Below are 20,071 nucleotides of genomic sequence, written 5' to 3'. Positions count from 1 at the left end.
AATCATGTTAAATTCATAGGTTCACTGCAAAAAAATCTAAATCTTACCAAATACTTATGTCTAGTCAAAATGTCTAATTTCTAAAAAAAAAAATCTATTTGCACTTAAAATAAAAAGTAAATGCTTAATTACTTCACTTGCCTAAAATTGCCTAAATGTCTTTTTATGGTGACGTTTCTTAAGTGTAAAGATTTGTTCTGACCAGAAATGAGGTAATATTTTGCTAGTGTTAGCTAGCTACTTCATCATATCTTGTAGCAAAAAATGTGATTTCAAGTTAAAATACAGTTTATAATCCCTTTGATTAACTGAAATTACATTTAGTATCTAGACAATTGAAGAAATATGAACTCTTACCAGATGAAAATGAATCAAACAGAAGAGCTAATACATCACTTCTGGACATCTGTCTTCCCATGTTTTCTGCCATTTTGTTTGTATCAAAACTGCCTAAGTCAAAGAGATGACTAAGGCAGATAGTGTTTTTGGATTCTAATAAGTGTTGTGATTGGCTAAGAACATAGGCAGAAAGGCAGGATGATGCAGCAGTGGTAGGACAGTAAAGTTAGGCAGATATCACAATTTGGCCAAAAAATGACTTAGGCAATTATGCTATGAGGCTAACGATATGTGGAAATAAATATGTGGATATGTGCCAATGCGACTGTCATGTAAACAGGCAGATCGGATTTTCTGAGGCATTAGGCAACGTCTCCGCGGTTAAAGGCAATATTTAAACACAATATGCTCCCACCAGTCCTGAGATCTCTCTCACACACAATAACTGAAGCATATGTGCAATGATGGCACTTTTCGTCCTCCTTCGCCTCATAATCATGGTGATGTTTGGCGAACTTCGCATATATCGCAGAGCTAGGATCAAGCATAATTAACGTTCGTCCATCTGTGCAAGAGTATTTAACCCTTTAAGCATGCGCAATGTTTCAGATAGTATGGCAAGTGTAAACACATGAATCGGATATGGGTCAGAGTTGAAAGAACGTGTAAACAGACGGTCAAATAAATTGGATAAATGTACAATACGGACACTCCGCAACGGTTTCCTCCATAGACGTATTCTCCGTGTTTACTTCCTGCCCTCCATCTGATATCGCCCCGCCTTCGCGCGTCATAATAATCACGTGACTGAAACCCAGCTATTTACACATTCTACGTTGATTAAAAAACAAAATCAAATGTGTTTTTAATTGTACTATTATTTTATACAGAAATAAATTATTTATAATTCAGATAAGAATAAACTTAGTGTTAATTAAAATTTTATATTTTTATTTATATTTAGCAATAGGCTACAACATAATTCTCTGACACAAAAGGTTGTGCAATTCTCTTTTTTGTACAATGATCAATTGCAAGTAACCAACTCCATTATCATCAGCCATTCGAGATGCTGCATAGCCTATAGGGCAGCATGCATAACGCATCCAGCAGGCAGCTTTCAGACACAACTTTTTCTCTCCCCTTTATTATTCATTTGAGTCAGATATGACATTATTTTGATGATATTCAGAGTTTATTATTGTAAAGCGAAAGTTCATCCATGTTATGTAATACACAAGCACGAATATCTCCGCTCACTGAATGTATCTAATGCACTGCAGCCAATGTTTATTCTAACATTCCTCAAAAATGCTGCATTTAATGTTAGCCAGCAAAAGGATGCTTACACACTGAATCTTTCTTTGTTTGAATAGTTCAAAGTTACTATCAGTAATTACCTTGACAAACTCTACATCATTAAAAACATATAAGACTAAAGTTTCAGTATTTGACCACTATTTTTTTCTGAGAAACTTAGAGTGACAGTTATAATGTATTAATAGTCGATACGTTATGAATTATGAGCATCAGCCGCTCCCATTCAGAAAAAAAACTAATGTCCGATCGTCATGAAAGCGCTTGACCAAACAACGTCTCTCAGGGCTTTTATCTAAAAAAAATTGAACATTTGGAAAAATATTGATAGATTCTCATAGTTTTACAGCAGATTTGTATAGAGAGGAATAATATTTATTGAATTTATACCCAAAATGAGCCGATGTAATCATTATGAGTGCTGGATACTTTGATGTACTGTGTTTTCAATCCATACCAGCAGCCTGAGGGCGCCCTACGCACATTTAGTCCATATATGCAACACATGAAGAAGAGCCATGTCATGTGACAATCCAGGAACTCCCTAACATAAACAAAGCTTCCACAGATCGCTGTAACATGCAGATAAAGATGTCTTGGAGACAAACATGATTGCAACGATCCAGAACTATTCAAAGAGGTATTTTCACTGCAAATCAAGGACGTTGGACAACTGACAAACTGGCAAACTGACAAAAATGATATCATATTGCTCATTGTTGCAGTTGGTCTGACACTTTCAGACATGTTGGCATGTCTTGTCATCTGATTCTGCTTGGCCCCGATAATTGCTGCTTGCAGCTATATTTATTATTATTATTATTATTCCGCCGTAAAATGCATCAGGCAGACCAAACCGTAAGTCCTAGAGACTTGAAACCTGGCCAGGTGGTAGGTCTCAATTTGGGGAGAACCTCACAAAATATGACCCCGATTGGCCAATAGGTGGCGCTACAGCAGTCAACAATGTGAAACCTCGCATAACTCCTATACCGTTTATCGTAGACTCAAGTGTCTTATATCATTGGAATCCTTGAGTCCAGACAAACAAAATATATATATCTCCGATTTCATTTCTGGTATGCAAATTTTTCCGCCATTTTGAATTATCCGAAAAATCTACTTTATCATACTCCTCATAGTCCGTTTGTCAAATTCACTTGAAACTTGTCATGCATCATCAAGGGACCCTCATGGCAAAATGTTGTCAAAAGAATTATGATCGGCGATTCACGGTCGCCAAAACGTTAGAAGTAGGCGGCGCCACTTTCACTAAAATGCCTATAACTCTTGAAAGCATTGAGATATTTTCACCAAACTTGTTATACTCATGTACGAGCTCATTTTGTGGTCACACAAAAAAATCTGCAGCGATTCACCACTTGGTGGCGCTATAAAACGAAAAAGGCAGAAAACGGCTTATAACTAAGCTACCGTTAGTCCGATTGACTTGAAAATGGGCATGCAGTGTCTTTGTCCAGGGTGCCATGCCTTTCTATGAGGACATTGGCGTATCTCGAAAAACATGGCCGCCATTAGCCAGTGAAGTTTGAGCACCTATTAGACAAGGTTAACGAAGGTTGTTCGGAAAAAAACACGGTGGGCATGTTCAACTCATGGCCCTAGAGGTCTGTCAGAATTTTGAAAGAAATCGGCCACTAGATGGCACTAACGAGTTTTATGGCTCTGTAATCACGTGGTGTTTCTCACATCCACACAATATGAATATCATTTGATAGATCTTCTCATACTGAACAACTTTGCCTCAAGAACCAAGAGCTGTCAATCAAATAATTTGTTAAATATTTGTGATTATTTGAAAACTCTACTTTTTCGAACTCCTCATAGGCCATTTGTCCGAATTCTTCACATGCATCATCTAGCGACCCTCATAACAAAAAGTTGTCAAAAGAATTTTGATCGATGAAACCGTTTAGCAGATACAATTTTTTATATATTTCTGGTATGGGCCATTGTGAGTAATATGTCTATATATTGTGTGCGCAAAGTAGAAACTTCACAAAACTGTGTAGATATGGAGGACAACGTGCCAGGTTTCAAGGATTTCTGATGCTCAGAGGGCTCACAGTACATTCTATAAAACATTTAAACTGAAGATGAAGCCTTAAATACCACTGTTGTCCACAAGAGGGACAATACATCTTTTTAATCTAATCTTTATAATTATCCAGCCTTGGCTGATAAACAAATGTTTAAAACCATAATTTTTTTTCAAAGAATTAGGGTGCACTGGTACTATAGATTTATATAATTTGCGCATTCTCCATCATGGATATTGTATGGTTTCAGGCCTACATTTCGGTTCAACCTATAGCCCAACAGCATAGCTGGCATGACAGTCTTAAATGCTTGAACCCCGTTAATTGCTGCTTGCAGCTATATTTATTAGTATTATTGTAGAAGTAGTAGGCCGACTACTACCATAATTATAAGAAGAAGAACAAGAACAAGAAAAACATATCAACAATTTAAAATAATGATACAAATTATAATTACCTTCCTGTGTCTGTATTCTGTTGTCCTTGGTATTTTCTTATTAGTGACCAATAAGTAGGACTTGTACTTTGATTGTACAGGTGGCATATTTGAAAAACTATTGTTGAACACTGCAACAGATCAAGATTCAAAAATCAAGACAAAGCAGTAGATGGCTACGAATGGACCCAGGAATTGGACCTACCCACCAGTCGGATCCCACATCCAATCAGTGTGCGCAGCATCATCGACATCCAATCACCATGTAGAAGTTTAGGCGGCAATTAGCTACACAGCTACAACGTAGCCAAATAGTAACGGCTAATGTTTGAAATTCATCACTGATACTCAGGCGGTAGCAGGGTAAAGTTAGCACAATGTATGGGCTGTTTTATTTCGTAGACGGGTCCGTTATTGCAGATAGTACATCTATTATACAGGATGCATATATAAATGCTGGTATTACAGTCACCTGCAAGAAAGACCTCCAGTCCCAGGAAGGCTGGATAGAGGTGATTTTGCCAGCTAAACGCAGACAAGATCCGAAGCCGGTTACTGTGCTTGACAGCACAAACAGCACTTGATCCAGTAATACTAACACTTTCTCTACTACTCTATTCTATTCTGTTCTAAAAAATAAAATAAAAAAAATTCTGCGTTAGATTAAACTGAGAAGGGTCATAGCACTTGCATATTGTTGTCCTACTGTTAGTTTAACTGCTTCTATTGTTCTCATTTGTAAGTCGCTTTGGATAAAAGCTTCTGCTAAATGAATAAATGTAAATGTAAATGTAAAACTGCGTAGGATGTGTGTGCGCACGGTTTTATCATAGCTTATCTTTGAAGTGTTTGGCTTAGGTTCTAGTGAAGGTTTAGCTAGTAGTATTATGGAATTCGTCGACGCTATGCAGCATGTCCATTTAATGAAAATTCAGATAATTGGTTAAGTCAGTTAATAAAGTCATTCGGTTGTTGGGGACAACATATTTATCATGAAGGTGCAACAGGCGAAAATATAGAACAAATGCAGTTGTGTCAAGGAGACATTTTCAATGTACAGAGGGGATGGACTCCCACCGTAACGTGGACATTACAAGTGCCCAATACTGATGAAAGTAATAAAGTACAGATGACAGTGACATTCCTGTCTTGAAATTATTATTTTTTATTAATAAGGGGGTGGGGGAGGGGAGATGGGGGGGGGGGGGTTCGGAGATATATATGGTCTTCCTTCGGTCAGTCTGGCCAGGAGAAGGGGGTGGTGAAGCAAGGAATGACCATAAGCTTGATTTATGACTTAACAGTTATGGAACATTGTGATTCCAGTTTACAAATAATGCTGTGTCATCGTAGAATAGCAGAATATGTTTGCCATGGGAGTTACATTGTGAATTTTTGCAGACTTTTCCAAGCTGGGTGCACAAGCATTTAGCAGATTTAGCCAGCAAATATCTATTTGAAATGATAAATATTACTTAAAAGACAGTGAAACAAATCAAGTTAGCTATTTTGTACTGTCAGGCATGTTAAGTCAAGATTCAGTCTCCTGTTACAAATACTGTCAGAGTGATGGATGGAGGTGGATTCTTGGAAAGTGTGCTGTAGTTGCAATATGAAGAAATGCACTTGTAGAAGCTATTAAAAAATTAGTCTCTGCAGTTAAAGTGGTGGTGTGGACATTTTCAAAATCATTCTCTTAAACAAGCAGTACGTTGTCAGTCTGGTTCACAGATGGCCAAGATGGGCGAACAGCTCAAGAGGGACCTCAAACGGCAACCTACAAGACAACTCAGTTCTACTCCTGCTAGATATGAGTCTGATTCCGACACCACATGTTGTGATATTTTTGATCCACCCAAAAAACGAAAAATGGTAAGTTTAATAATGTAACTGACTTCATCAAATAATGTGCAGTGTTCCCCAGATAATTTTACAGAGTTTACAGTGGTGGATTATAGCCCATTTGTGCTGAAATGCATGCACTAGCGCACTTTGCGCTTGAATTGAATTATGTCCCATTATCAAGTTCCAAACCCAACCTACAAACCTATGCCCTTGGTGCTCAGGGTGAAGCTTGTGATGTAGCAGAACTGCATTTTTTTGAAAATGAATTACTATTCAAGAGCGTATGAACTCTGTTGATTTCTACACACACACTCACACCATGAAAATTGTGTTTTGGCGTGTGTATGATTAGGAGTGTATAGCTGCCCTTTTTGTTTAAGGTAATTAGGTTGATGTTTTCTGCATAGGTGATTGACACCAGTGAGGAGGAGGAGGACGCCATCCCTCGGGCGGAGTCTCAGCGGCCAGGGACAGTGCCTGCAGTTTTTGTTGAAATGGATGAGGACAGTTTGAAGGCTCTGAAAGGTGGGTGGGTGTATATGTGATGCCAGGGTTATCTCTGCCACCACCTGAACCCTCCCATACACCTGCAGTCATTGTCATTGAGGTCATGAAGTCAACTTTATGAATTCAAGACATGCATCCCACTGTTAATTTTGAAGAACATGCATGTTACGTGTTATGTCTTAGAATACAGACCTGACTTCCCACATTACAAATTTAAAAATAATCCACTTAACTCTGCCATTTTTGCTGTCATTGACTACTGTTAATACTCCTTGTTTGAATTTCACTGATTAAGCAATATAGTTGGGTCATATATAGCAATTCCGTGACCGTGGAGAGGGAAGGTTCGTTTCTCACTGGATTTGTAATCTATAAAGGTTAAAGAAAAAAATTAGTCGGGGTGCCCCTCACAAAAATGTGGGGAAAATCTTTGAGAGCCCTATATCCAAAATGGCTGCCTTCGCTCTAGAGCCCTGTGCTTTTGGTTTGTCGCCCGGGGCGGGCCCAGGGTTCTCCATGCCGATTTTGGGGCCCCCGGGACCTTTCTATAAAACTCCAAATCACCAATTAAATGTCAGAGGCTGAGAATATTAGTTTTAGGCTCAGGGTTAGGGAAAATGTTTTGCCTTCTCTCTAGAGCCCTGCCCTTTCGGTATGTCACCCAGGGCTTGGTCAGGGGTCACCGTGCCGAATTCGGGGCCCCTGGGACCCTTCTATAAAAATCCCACTCGCCCATTAAATGAATGCATTTGCAATAGTGGTTTGGCGGACACCTCTTCGAAAGGGCCAATCGACTAGGGGGCGCCATTTTCCGTCTCATCACGGCCCCCCGGAGCGGGCGGAAAAGTTTGGTGGCCCTGCGACCTCGTTCAGGGGTCGGAAGGTCCAAAAAGACACCGCACGTCCGTGAAAGCACTACGCCGACAAATGGCCCGTGGGACGGCCCCCGTTCGTAGACGCAGGGTCGTGGCACCTTGATATTTGAGATTTTGACTCTCCAGGGGCCCCCGACGCACGGCCCCGAAGCGTGAAAATCTAGGACCTTCCTAACAGAAGTGTGCCACTTATACCCAACTTTCACTCAAAAGGCTCTTAGGGGTTTATGAGTCAAAGAGACTTGAGACAGAGATTAGGGTTAAAGGGTGAAAATGTGTTGCCTTTCGCTCTAGAGCCTAGCGCTTTCGGGGTGTCGCTCGGGGCAGGCCCAAGGGTCACTGTGCCGAATTCGGGGCCCCTGGGACCTTTCTATAAAAATCCCACCCACCCATTAAATGAATGCGTTTGCCACAGTGGTTTCGCGGACACCGCTTGGAAAGGGCCGATCGACTAGGGGGCACCATTTTCCGTCTCGCCACGGTTCCCTGGAGCGGGCGGGAAAGTTTGGTGGACCTACGACCTCGTTCAGGGGTCGAAAGGTCAAAAAAGACACCGCCCGTCCATGAAAGCACTACACCAACAAATGGCCCGTGGGACGGCCCCCATTCGTAGACGCAGGGTCGTGGCACCTTGATATTTGAGATTTTGACTCTCCAGGGGCCCCCGACACATGGCCCCGAAGCGTGAAACTCTAGGACCTTCCTGAAAAAAATGCCCCTCCCCCGCCATCAAATCATTTAAAGGCCTGAAAGACCCTTTCAAGGGTGACAGTGAAATAGCCTTGAGGTAGAGATTATGCACAGAAGCTCAAACATTTTGCCTTCGCTCTAGAGCAGGGGTCGTCAAGTAACTTTGGCCGCGGGCCAATATTTTTTTTAGCCAGTAGATGGCGGGCCAGCTACACAGAGTAGGCCTATGGATACAAATTAAATACTCTTATATAGGCCTATAATCGCAGAATATGATGGGTCCGTCACCATCCGTGGATCATTCGTTCAATCGTTTTTTCAAATTAAAACCAAAAATAACAAGATGAAAAACGACTTGTTTTTCCATTATTTATTTCCTGAACTAAAATGAAAAAACGAATAACAACGGGTTTTCTGATTTTCTGATTGTGCTCAGATCAAAAATAGAAAAAATGAATTACTGGATTAGACAAATTTTAATTTTGATTTTTAATTTAACACCTTAGGCATATATCAAGGAAATCATTTTAAACAGATCAAGTACTATTGTGGTAACAGATTACAGCCATTTTAATAAAGGTGTGAATAGCAATCATACCTCATTCGCTTACAGTCCGACTTTTGAACTTTATTCCTTTTTTATTATTATTATTTATTCGGGACACACACATACACACCTAAGGTTTAAGGAGGTCTGCGCGGGACTGTTTTTTTTTCCGTCCCGCTCCCACAAGGTTCTATTCAGCAACCGCTTAAAATACACTCTGTGTTCACCCGCTTTATTTCCCGACCTCACGGGTCCGCAAAATTTAGATCTCATTTCCATAATCTCACATTCAAATGTCTCTAACGGAAAGAATGAGATTAAGTAGCCTATAATAAATGCTATACAAAAATTGTGTTCGTGTCAATTAGGCTATTTTAACATTGTAGCCTACTGTCAGCAGAGAAAAAAAATGCCACAGAAAAAATTATGAAATATAAATAGCCTAACATAAATTAAATAGGACAAAGCCTATCACTCAAATTTCTAAGCAACATAAACGAAAATCATATTGCCCTACTGACAAATAGGCTAAAGTAGGCTATTTTCTGCCGAACTATTTCAAACATCCTTGCAAAAAAAGAATGTTGTTGACTGACAATGGTTTCAGTACCAAACAGCTCCTCAGAGCTAGGTGTACAGGTGGTCAGAATTAAGTGCGGATACGCTGTCAAAAGATGTCGGGAGTGGGCTATTGTCAGTCAGACCGCCCGCTCCGTCCAAAGTACACCAGAGTTCCGACCGCTACCGTCTTTTGACGCGCGAATGGACACAAAGTGGTCAAGCGTATAACTAGACGCGGCAGGCGCGAATTTGACGCGCTATTCGCGTCCGGTGTGAACGCACAGTTACGCCCGTTTCACACATACTCCGTGTGCAGTGCGTGTGCAGTGCGTGTTGCAGTGCGTATGCAGTGCAGGAGCAGCACGCGCAATAGTGCTTTCACATATGCTGCGTTTGCAGTGCGTAACTGATCCGCTGCTGGCTATACCACAAATACATACTCTCAATTTGTATTTCAAATCAAGAAGTTATCAGCAACTTTTATTTAAAAAATGTTTTTTTGTCAGCATTGCTATTCTCTTTGTACACATATAGCCTACACTCTTTAATAGATGTATTCACGTTTAAACACAATTTAAACAACATATTATTAAATGCATTACTTCTATATAATTATATATTAAGTTGCTCAAGCAAGTGGTAAAATATTTTACCATGTAGCCTACTTAAAATCGCAAAGCTTACATTTTCAATTAAAACGTAAAATTGACAAAAACAGCACTCATACCCTTTCCTTGCATAATTTAAATCTTTATATAATAAATCTTGCATGTCACAAATAATGTTTTTCCACCTCCACGCATGAGACGAGTGTTGTTCATTATGTCGCCTTGTTGAGGTAAATTGTATTTTCCATTGATTTACCCCGGTCTTAACGTCTCAGCATTGCGATTCTCTTTGTACATAAACTCTTTAATAGACGTATGCACGTTTAAACACAATTTAAACAACGGCAGCCTATTATTCAATGCATAGCCTACTTCTACTTATATTAAGTTGCTCAAGCAAGTGATACAATTTAACCATGTAGCCTACATATTAAATCGCAAACATTTTAAATTAAAACTTAAAATTGACAAAAACAGCCCACTCGCATGCCTTTTCTTTTTCATTTAAATTTTAATACAATAAATCTTGCATGTCACAAAGAACTTGTTTTTTTTTACCTCCACGAATGAGACAAGTGTTGTATGTCGCCTTGTTGAGGTAAATTGTAGCTTTCCTTGCTTTACCCCGGTCTTGTGGAAAAAGTAGTATAATTAAATACATTTATGGTGAGATTACTACATTTTATTTCATTAATCGCATTTATGGTGAAATTTCTACATTTTCAGGTCAATATGTGTTCATTTCGACCACGAAACATGCGCTGTCACTTTAATTCAGCGTTTGCAGCACAGCAAAAATAGACTCGGTGCGGAAACGATCTCTGCACTGCTGTATACGCACCGCAACTGGAACGGATCGACGGACTGCAACCGCGTGCAGTGTGAAAGCTCTAACCTGTTAACATGGGTACGGAAAAAAAAAAACACCGCATACGCACTGCAAACGGAGTATGTGTGAAACGGGCGTTATACTTTAAAATGTAATCCCGCGCCGCATGATTCCCTATGGGTGTTTCACACAGTATGCGGCGGTGAAATCGCCGCGCGACTACGGCTTTTCTCAAGTAGTGGAAGAGTTTTGTGCAGCATTTAGGACTTCCAAAATAATCCGGCGGGCCAGAAAATATTGCTGGCGGGCCAGTTTTGGCCCGCGGGCCGCCAGTTGTCGTTCCCTGCTCTAGAGCCTCGGCGCTTTCGGTACGTCACTCGGGGCGGGCCCAGGGGTCACCGTGCCAAATTTGGGGCCCCTGGGACCTTTCTATAAAAATCCCACTCGCCCATTATATGAATGAGTTTGCCACAGTGGTTTCGCGGACACTGCTTGGAAAGGGCCGATCGACTAGGGGGCGGCATTTTCCGTCTCGCCACGGTCCCCCGGAGCGGGCGGGAAAGTTTGGTGGACCTACGACCTCGTTCAGGGGTCGAAAGGTCAAAAAAGACACCGCACGTCCGTGAAAGCACTACACCAACAAATGGCCCGTGGGACGGCCCCCGTTCGTAGACGCAGGGTCGTGGCACCTTGATATTTGAGATTTTGACTCTCCAGGGGCCCCCGACACACTGCCCTGAAGCGCGAAACTCTAGGACCTTCCTAACAGAAGTGTGCCACTTATACCCAACTTTCACTCAAAAGGCTCTTAGGGTATACGAGTCAAAGAGACATCAGGCAGAGATTAGGGTTAAAGGGTGAAAATGTGTTGCCTTCGCTCTAGAGCCCGGCGCTTTCGGTATGCCGCTCGGGGTGGACCCAAGGGTCACCGTGCCGAATTCGGGGCCCCTGGGGCTTTTCTATAAAACTCCCACCCGTCCATTAAATGAATGCGTTTGCCACAGTGGTTTCGCGGACACCGCTTGGAAAGGGCCGATCGACTAGGGGGCGCCATTCTCCGTCTCGCCACGGCCCCCTGGAGCGGGCGGGAAAGTTTGGTGGACCTGCGACCTCGTTCAGGGGTCGGAAGGTCGAAAAAGACACAGCAAATCCATCAAAAAATGGCACCTGGGACGGCCCCCCGTTCGTAGACGCAGTGTCGCAGGGCCTTGACATTTGAGATTTTGACCCTCCAGGGGCCCCCGACACATGGCCCCGAAGCGTGAAAGTCTAGGGCCTTCCTGAAAAAACGCCCATCCCCCACTGCCACCAAACTCAGTCCACTTTCGCATCCCCAATAGAGGCTGAATTTTTTTGCCTTCGCTCTAGAGCCCTGTGCTTTTGGTATGTCGCCCGGGGTGGGCCTGGGGTTCGCCGTGCCGAATTCGGGGCCCCTGGGACCAGACGATCCCTGACTAGTGATTGGACGACCTTTTCCTCAGTCTGCTTTCACATCCCCTAGAGCTGAATGTGGACCTCAAAAGTCTATAAAGGATCCCTGCACTGGTTAACCTTTGTCATTTTCACCCACGATTTTAACATTTTTTACACTCTCACTCTATTTCAATACCATTCACACACAAACACACACACCGCACCCGGTTCTTGACACGTTCCTCACCAGTTTTTTTTTTGTGCTCAGTTTGCTCATTGCTTTGTCTATTCCCCCCCCAGCCGTCCGAGCAACGGGAGGAGCACCCCTTCCCCGACCACGTGGCGGCTCTGAGTGAGTATCTGTCGCTTCTCCCTCTCACCCCGCAGCCGTTGTTCCGACCGCAATTGTTTGTGTTCTTACCCCATTGTTCTTGTGTGTTTTCTCTTTTCACAGACGTCCTCCTCGAGGAGTTTCGGGGCCACCAGCTGGGCGCCGACCCCTCTCCGCGCTTGGTGAACAACGTGGGGTCCAAATTGTTCCGGATCAGGAATTTTGTGTCCTTTATGGCGGTCGGGCAGCCGGACCTGGCCAGTCTGGGCTTCTTGAATGACACGGCGAGGATGCGGTCTTGGCACGCCTCAAGCACGCCAAGATCGCGGAGCCAACGGTACAGATGTACCTGAAGAATGTGGCCCAGTTCCTGGCCTACGTGGCCGAGACCCCACCGCCCACCTGCCGGCTCTCCCGCGTCACCATGGTCGGCCTCACTAGGGAGATGAGGTCTCTGATTCGTTCTGTGAGGCGGAGGCCACCATCTCCAAGGCCACCCTCCGCCGATGAGCTGCCTCCGCCAAGGCCGCAATTCCTGGAATCCTGGGTAAGTTTTTGCCCCCTCTTGCCTCTCAAACTTACTCGGCTTACCACACGCCCCCTAACGCTTGTCCTTTTTTCCCTCCCTCACAGCCCGCCTCAAGGCAACGGGTGACAGGAAGGCCCAATGGTCTTTTTATGGGCACCTCACCGCCTACCTGGCCTGTATCTATGAGCATCGCGGTGGGGTGTTCCAAAATATGACCATTGGGGAGGTGGAGGCAGCGCAGCAGACCGCCATGGACGGGTGCTACGTGATCAATGTGAGTGGTTTTATCTCTCTCTCTCTTTGTCCTTCTCCCTCCCTCTCTCTGTCTGCTCGGTTCTCTCTTACGCCACTTCGGGGCCGCTCAGCTGGCCTTGGTCGAGGAGGAGTACGGATGGTTGTCGGAGTTCCTGGCGGTGAGGAAGAACTTAGTGGGAGGTAGAAACGCCCACTATTTCTTTTTCACCTCAAAGCCCAGCTCATGCAAGAACTTGAACCAATACTTTCAGGAAGCATGGGCTGGGCTGGACCTGCCAGGAACTCCGACGTTCACAGACCTCAGGACCTCCATCGCCACCCACGTGAGTCCCCCCCCCACCCGTGTATCTGCCTCGTGAATTTCTGACGTGCGTGTGTTTGTTTCTAACTGTGCTTTTCTCTTTCCGTACAGGCCAAGAACACCCACAGCCCCGGGGACAGGCAGAAAGTGGCGAGGTTCATGTGCCACGACACCTCCACGGCTGACAGGTTCTACGCCCTTAACCTGGACGCCAGGCAGGCTTTGGAACAGCGAAGCCTCTTCGAGTCAGCCGTGGAGGGTGAGGATGCACCCCGAAGCACCCCGCCACCTCCTCCGGGCCAAAGCAGAGGACTCGTAAGCGGCCGTCCCCCGCCGCCATCCCTCCGCAGATGGCAGACGACGGCTCGAGGGGGTCCACTTCGGTAAGTCCATCTTTTATTGGGTCCGTTTAACCGTTTGTCTGACGGGTGGACGTGTTCGCTGACTCTTTGCCTTTCTCGCTCTTTGCAGGAGGAGCCCAGCCTGGCGAAGCGGCGGCAGCTGAACAGGGTGTTCGTGCCTTCCAACCTCAGCCTGAAGTACCCGGTCGTTCGGCTGTCTCCACTCAAGTCCCCGCACGCAGTCGCCCAGAAGCTCCTGAGTGCTGCCATTAAAAGGCAGCGCAGATGATTTTTTTTTTTTTTTTGATCTATTCTTCTTTTCTAAATAAATTTTTCAAATGATACATCTGTCTTGTCTTTTTTTACTGAAAAAAAATGCATAAACACATTTTATTAAAAAAAAAAAAAAAAAAAAAAAAACATTGATTAAAATATAGATTAGAAAAAAATCACAAGTTATTTTATTCTATAATTTAATGGTGGAAATAAGCCTCATCCCTAAAAAAATACTTGGTAACACTTTATAATAACTGCACACTATTAATCATCAGTTAAGCATTAGTAAACACTTGGTTCATCATTTGTAAAGCATTGATAGACATCATAATAAGCTGTTTACAAATACAGTTGTACATGCTGTATTCTTGATTCAAAAGCACATCTGTAATGCGTCTAATAATTGTATTTTCATAATTTATTAACGATCAATTAACCATTTTTAAATGAAGATTTTTACTTCATTTAGAAAGGATAAATTGATCGTTAATAAAGTGTGAAAATACAATTATTAGACGCATTACAGATGTGCTTTTGAATCAAGAATACAGCATTTACAACTGTATTTGTAAACTGCTTATTAATGTCTATCGATGCATTATAAATGATGAATTAACTGTTTACTAATGCTTAACTGATGATTACTAGTGTGCAGTAATTATAAAGTGTTACCATACTTTTTTAGGCCCTAGGCCTGAGCCCTGAATGGCTCAGTGGGCCTTGTGTGTTATTACATTGTTATAATGCTAGATCATAACTATAACATATCAGTACTGCCTGGTGACTTCACAGTACAAGTAAGTTTGGATAGTGATGGGGGGGAGGGGTCGGTGACAGTTAAGGGTTGTCATGGTGATTAACGAGCGCTGCTATTGGTTGAAAAAAGAGGTGTGTTAAATTCTTTTCACTGAGATGTTCATTCATTCAATCATCAGACGTCAAGGTGAGAGTCTCTAACCTCTTCTATAATATCTTAATTCATGCAGAACTATGTGTTGATACAACTACACTATTATCGTGTTATAAATGTAATATAGTGCAAGTTAAGTTAGTCAGTTGTGTTTATGTACAATTTTCGGTCAGGGTCAGGGTCGACGTTAATGTCAACTGACAAAATGTAAAATGTGTACGTTGAATGCAATGTAAGTCGCTTTGGATAAAATAAAATGTTTTTATTCTTTAAAGATAATGCCAAGACGTTATAGAGAGGGTAAGTTGATCGTAGTTCCTTACGCGGTCCTGTTATAAATGGTTTATTGCACATTACGTCATTTTGTGGTTCATGCACTGTGTGTTTGGACTTTTTTGACACGTCTTTTCTTGCAGCTATTCAGTGCCCCATGTGCCCAGCTCGGCTGGTGTACATCACGGAGCACTTGAGGGACGCCCACGGCATGCTCAACCTCGAGCAACGGGCAATTGTCACAAAATTTGCCCACCACAGAGTGAGGCTGGCCAACTTGGCCTGCCCACTCTGCGGGAAGGTCGTCAAGTACCCGGATAAACACCTGCTCAAAGGGCACCGGGACTTGACGGTAAGCCAGTGTTAAAACTGACACGATCGTGTTTGACCCGTTGTTTTAAATCAGTGTATGAAACAGCTGTCTGTCTATTGTCGATTTGACGAGGGCAGTCGTGTTTTTTATTACATTTCAGACCCGCTCGAGGTCGAGGGCAGTGCGGGCGTTGGAGAGGTCGGTGACCGTGGGGAAGCTGCAGCTGCTACGGGACAGCGACCCAGCCATCCCCATGGTCCACGACTTCTCCCAGCCGGAGGCCCCAACTGAGGTGGGGCCCCCGCCGCCTCAAGCGCTCGACTCACCGGTCGAGCTGCAGCTCATAATTGGTATGAATCCGTTTTTCATCACAATCCTAATAGTGACTAAAATTAATTATTAATTCTTAACAGCAAAACGTTTTTTTTTTTATCAGACGAGCTGTTTCCCCTCTTTGAGGAACTGTCAGAGGTCGGGGCGGAGGTCTGGGCGGAGGTCGGGGCGGAGGCCACGGCTCCAAACCTGGAGGCCATCAAGAGTACGAATCCCTAATAGTGTTGCAGTTTCTCAATAAGCGGTGCACTAAATTGATGGTTTGTTTTTCAGACGAGAGCGCTTCCCCTGAATTCACCTGCGAGTGTCTGTTTTATTTTTTTTTTGTCTGTCTCTCTTTTTTTTCCTCTTTTTTTCTAAATACATTTTTTACAAATTTTAAGTCGATTGTGTTCTTGTCTTTTTTGGTCTTTTAGCACACTCTACCGGACATATTCCACAAACTTTCAAGTGATTTCAGTGCTTGATTTTGCATAAAAATGCATTTAGGTTTAGGACCTAGCACAGTGTCTAACCCTAACACGGCTTCGAAAGGGCCGATCAACCAGGGGGCGCCCTTTTCCATCCCGTCACGGCCCCCTGGAGCGGGCTGAAAAGTTTGGTGGACCTGCGACCTCGTTCAGGGGTCGAAAGGCCGAAAAAGGGTGAAAAACACACTTTTTGTATTTTGCACTGAACGAGGTCCCGGAAGGTCACAGCAAAAATGTTGGCGTTTCACATTTAAAACTATCATTTCTCAGTCTAAACCTAAAGTGACGTTGACAAACTATACATCGTTTGAAAGCTCACAGCATCTAGTTTCGATATTTGGTGTCTGATTTTCAATACACACGATAAAGGAACAGAAATGTATTAATTTGTATTCATTTAACTGTTTTTAGCTTCCGGGCCCTTTTTTTTTTTTTTACCACTGAAATGACTGGAAAATTAGTGGATCGTGTACAGTTGAGCGTGCTTAGTACACCAGGGGTGGTTTAATACACATTTTCATTACTTAAAACAAACGAGGGCCCCGTTCAAAAATGTCACACACTGACAGGGGGTCAAAAAGGTCAAATAAACGGAACGCGCGTCCGTAAGGAGACGGAAGGTCGCAGGACCCCGAAACTCGGCGAGTTCCGTCTTACCGGGCCCTTGAGTCGGGCCCCAGAGTTTGAGGGCCCTAGCCGCTTTCTAAGCATTTTTCCATCCCTCGTTCATGACGAGACCATAGACTGTGGATGGTGACTGAAGATTGTGGATGGTGACTGAATTTTTTTATTTTATTTCGTTGATTAAACCACCTCTACTGTACTGAATACACTCGACTGAACACGTCACACTCATTTTCGAGTCATTTCAGTGCTCGATTTGCATAAAAATGCATTTAGGTTTAGGACCTAGCACAGTGTCTAACCCTAACACCGATTCGAAAGGGCCGATCAACCAGGGGGCGCCCTTTTCCAAAACGTCACGGCCCCCTGGTGAGGGCTGAAAAGTTTGGTGGACCTGCGACCTCGTTCAGGGGTCGAAAGGCCGAAAAAGGGTGAAAAACACACGTTTTGCATTTTGCACTGAACGAGGTCCCGGAAGGTCACAGCAAAAATGTTGGCCTTTTACATTTAAAACCATTATTTCCCAGTCTGAACCTAAAGTAATATTGACAAACTATATATCACTTGAAAGCTCGCAGCGTCTAGTTTTGATATGTGGTGTCTGATTTTCAACAAATACGACAAAGGAACAGAAACGTATACATTTTTATTCATTTATTAGTTTTTAGCTTCCAGGACCCTTTTTTTTTTTTTTTTTTTAAGCACTGAAATCACTGGAAAATTAGTGGATCGTGTACAGTTGAGAGTGCTTAGTGCACCAGAGGTGGTTTAATACACGTTTAAATTATTCAAAACGTACGAGGCCCCGTTCAAAAGTGTCATACACTGACAGGGGGTCAAAAAGGTCAAATAAACGGAACGCGCGTCCGTAAGGAGACGGAAGGTCGCAGGACCCCGAAACTCGGCGAGTTCCGTCTTCCCGTGCCCTTGAGTCGGGCCCCAGAGTTTGAGGGCCCTAGCCGCTTTCTAAGCATTTTTCCATCCCTCGTTCATGACGAGACCATAGATTGTGGATGGTGACTGAAAGACGATCGACTAGGGGGCTGTCAGATAGGTTACAGGTGGGATGCTGTTTTTGACTTAGACATTTTCAGCCGGTGAATCCCTGTAAGGAACTGGGGATTTCAACACATGTGCTGAAATCCACAATTCCTTACAGGGATTCAACGGACTATTGTATGAGGTCAAACCTGCTGTACACCACACAGGGGACACAACGGACAGCTCACAGGGGCCCTGTCAGATAGGTTACAGGTTGCATAAAAACGAGTGTCCTCGAAACCACTATTTGGAGGGAAAACAGTGGCTTCGCGGACACGGTGGATTTTAAGATTAGCTTTCGAAATATTTTGATGAAAACCATTTATCAGCACTCAGCGGGCTCCCCCGAGTCTGTGGCACCGAGTGTCATCCCAGAATTCCACTGTCCGCGAACCCACTGTTTCGCACAATGGAACAAATGCTACGTGGGATCTCCATATCTCAGCTCTGGAAGGCTCTAGAGCCTCCAATCCTGCACTCATGTCTGCGCCTCATCGCCCTCTGTCAGAATCCAGAGTTTCAAGAAGATCAGAGAAACTTTAATTTTAAACCCAAAAAATCTAACACCTTACATATTTTTGGGGTCGGAAAATAAGGTTTCTCGGATCTTCTCGAAACCTCGGATTCTGGTAGAGGGCGGTGAGGTGCAGACAGGAGTGCGAGTCCTGGCTCTCTACACCTCTCCTGAGCTGAGATATGGAGATCCCACGTAGCATTTATTCCATTGTGCAAAATAGTGGTTTCGCGGACAGTGGAATTCTGGGATGAAACTTGGTGCCACGGACTCTGGGGGGCCTGCTGAGTGCAGTGAAATAGTTTTTATCATGACAGGAACTTTAATTCAAATGTCTACCAGAGAAACTGTCTGAAATCCCATGCAACAGACTGCATGTGGCACTGTGTTCAATTGCAGCTTATCGAATGAATGGCGGAAAAACATTTTAAAAATATAGTGGGTTATTGGACAAATAGTGGGTTCGTGGGACGGGGGCGTGGCATGGGAGTGGGGGGGGGGGGTCAACGTGACATTTGGCCACTTTAGTGGGCAATCGGACAAATAGTGGGTTAGTGGGATTGGACACTCTAGTGGGCAATCGGACAAGTAGTGGGTTAGTGGGATGGGGGTGTGGCTTGGGAGTGGGGGGGTCAACGTGACATTTGGCCACTTTAGTGGGCAATCAGACAAATAGTGGGTTAGCGGGACGGGGTGCATGTGGCGCCACACTGAGGATGAAGGCCGAACTGCTTCGGGGGTGCTCGAACTTCGGGGGCCGGGGCCCCGCGTCCCTGCCCGTGTCGATCGGTCGTCCGGGGGAGTCTGATCGTGGCGTCGGCCGACCCCCCAAAAATTTCGGGGGGTCGGGGCGCACGTCCGCAGACCAACGTCCGCGAGCCATCGCCCTGTTGACCGTTTGGACGTTTTCTAAAGTTTGGGACTAGCTAAAGTTAGAAAAGTGAAATCATACTCAACCACCCCTTTAATTATTTTGATTACAACTGAATGACATGTAACGCCCCCACACAGTCTAAATGAAAGGTCGTCTACCTCAACAACAAAAAGAAAAGAAAAAGCCTCAAGGGAAAGTATAAAGAGATGAAGAATATAAATAACAAATAATAATACAAATAAAAGAAGTGGTAATGAAGGTTAACAGTCAGACGAAGCCCACATTCAGCTGCGGTAAAATGACCTTGATTTCAAACAGATACACATTATCTATTGCCGTACTCTTTAAAGGTGCTGTATGTAGCTTTTCTACCAAAACGAATCCTTTTTTTATTGCCTGTGTGTGAAATGGTTGTAATCTCACATTAAAATTATCCACTTTGCGGGTTTTGCTATTACCTCTGAAAGCAAGTATTCTTATTTTTATGTGAAGGTCCCGGGTCGGATTTACCGCCAGTGACGTCACCTGCTTGCGCGCTCCCGAGCCTCTCGCCTGAGTCGCCTCATCTAGCCTACTGACTTTGCACTCAACAGCGACGACACTGCAACTTATGACATGGACTTATGACTTATGCTCCACATATTGATAAAAAACAAACA

The sequence above is a fragment of the Abramis brama genome (genome assembly GCF_963993115.1).
Source record: "Abramis brama genome assembly, chromosome: 4".
Lineage (NCBI taxonomy): Eukaryota > Metazoa > Chordata > Actinopteri > Cypriniformes > Leuciscidae > Abramis > Abramis brama.
This window is presented reverse-complemented; position numbering follows the sequence as displayed.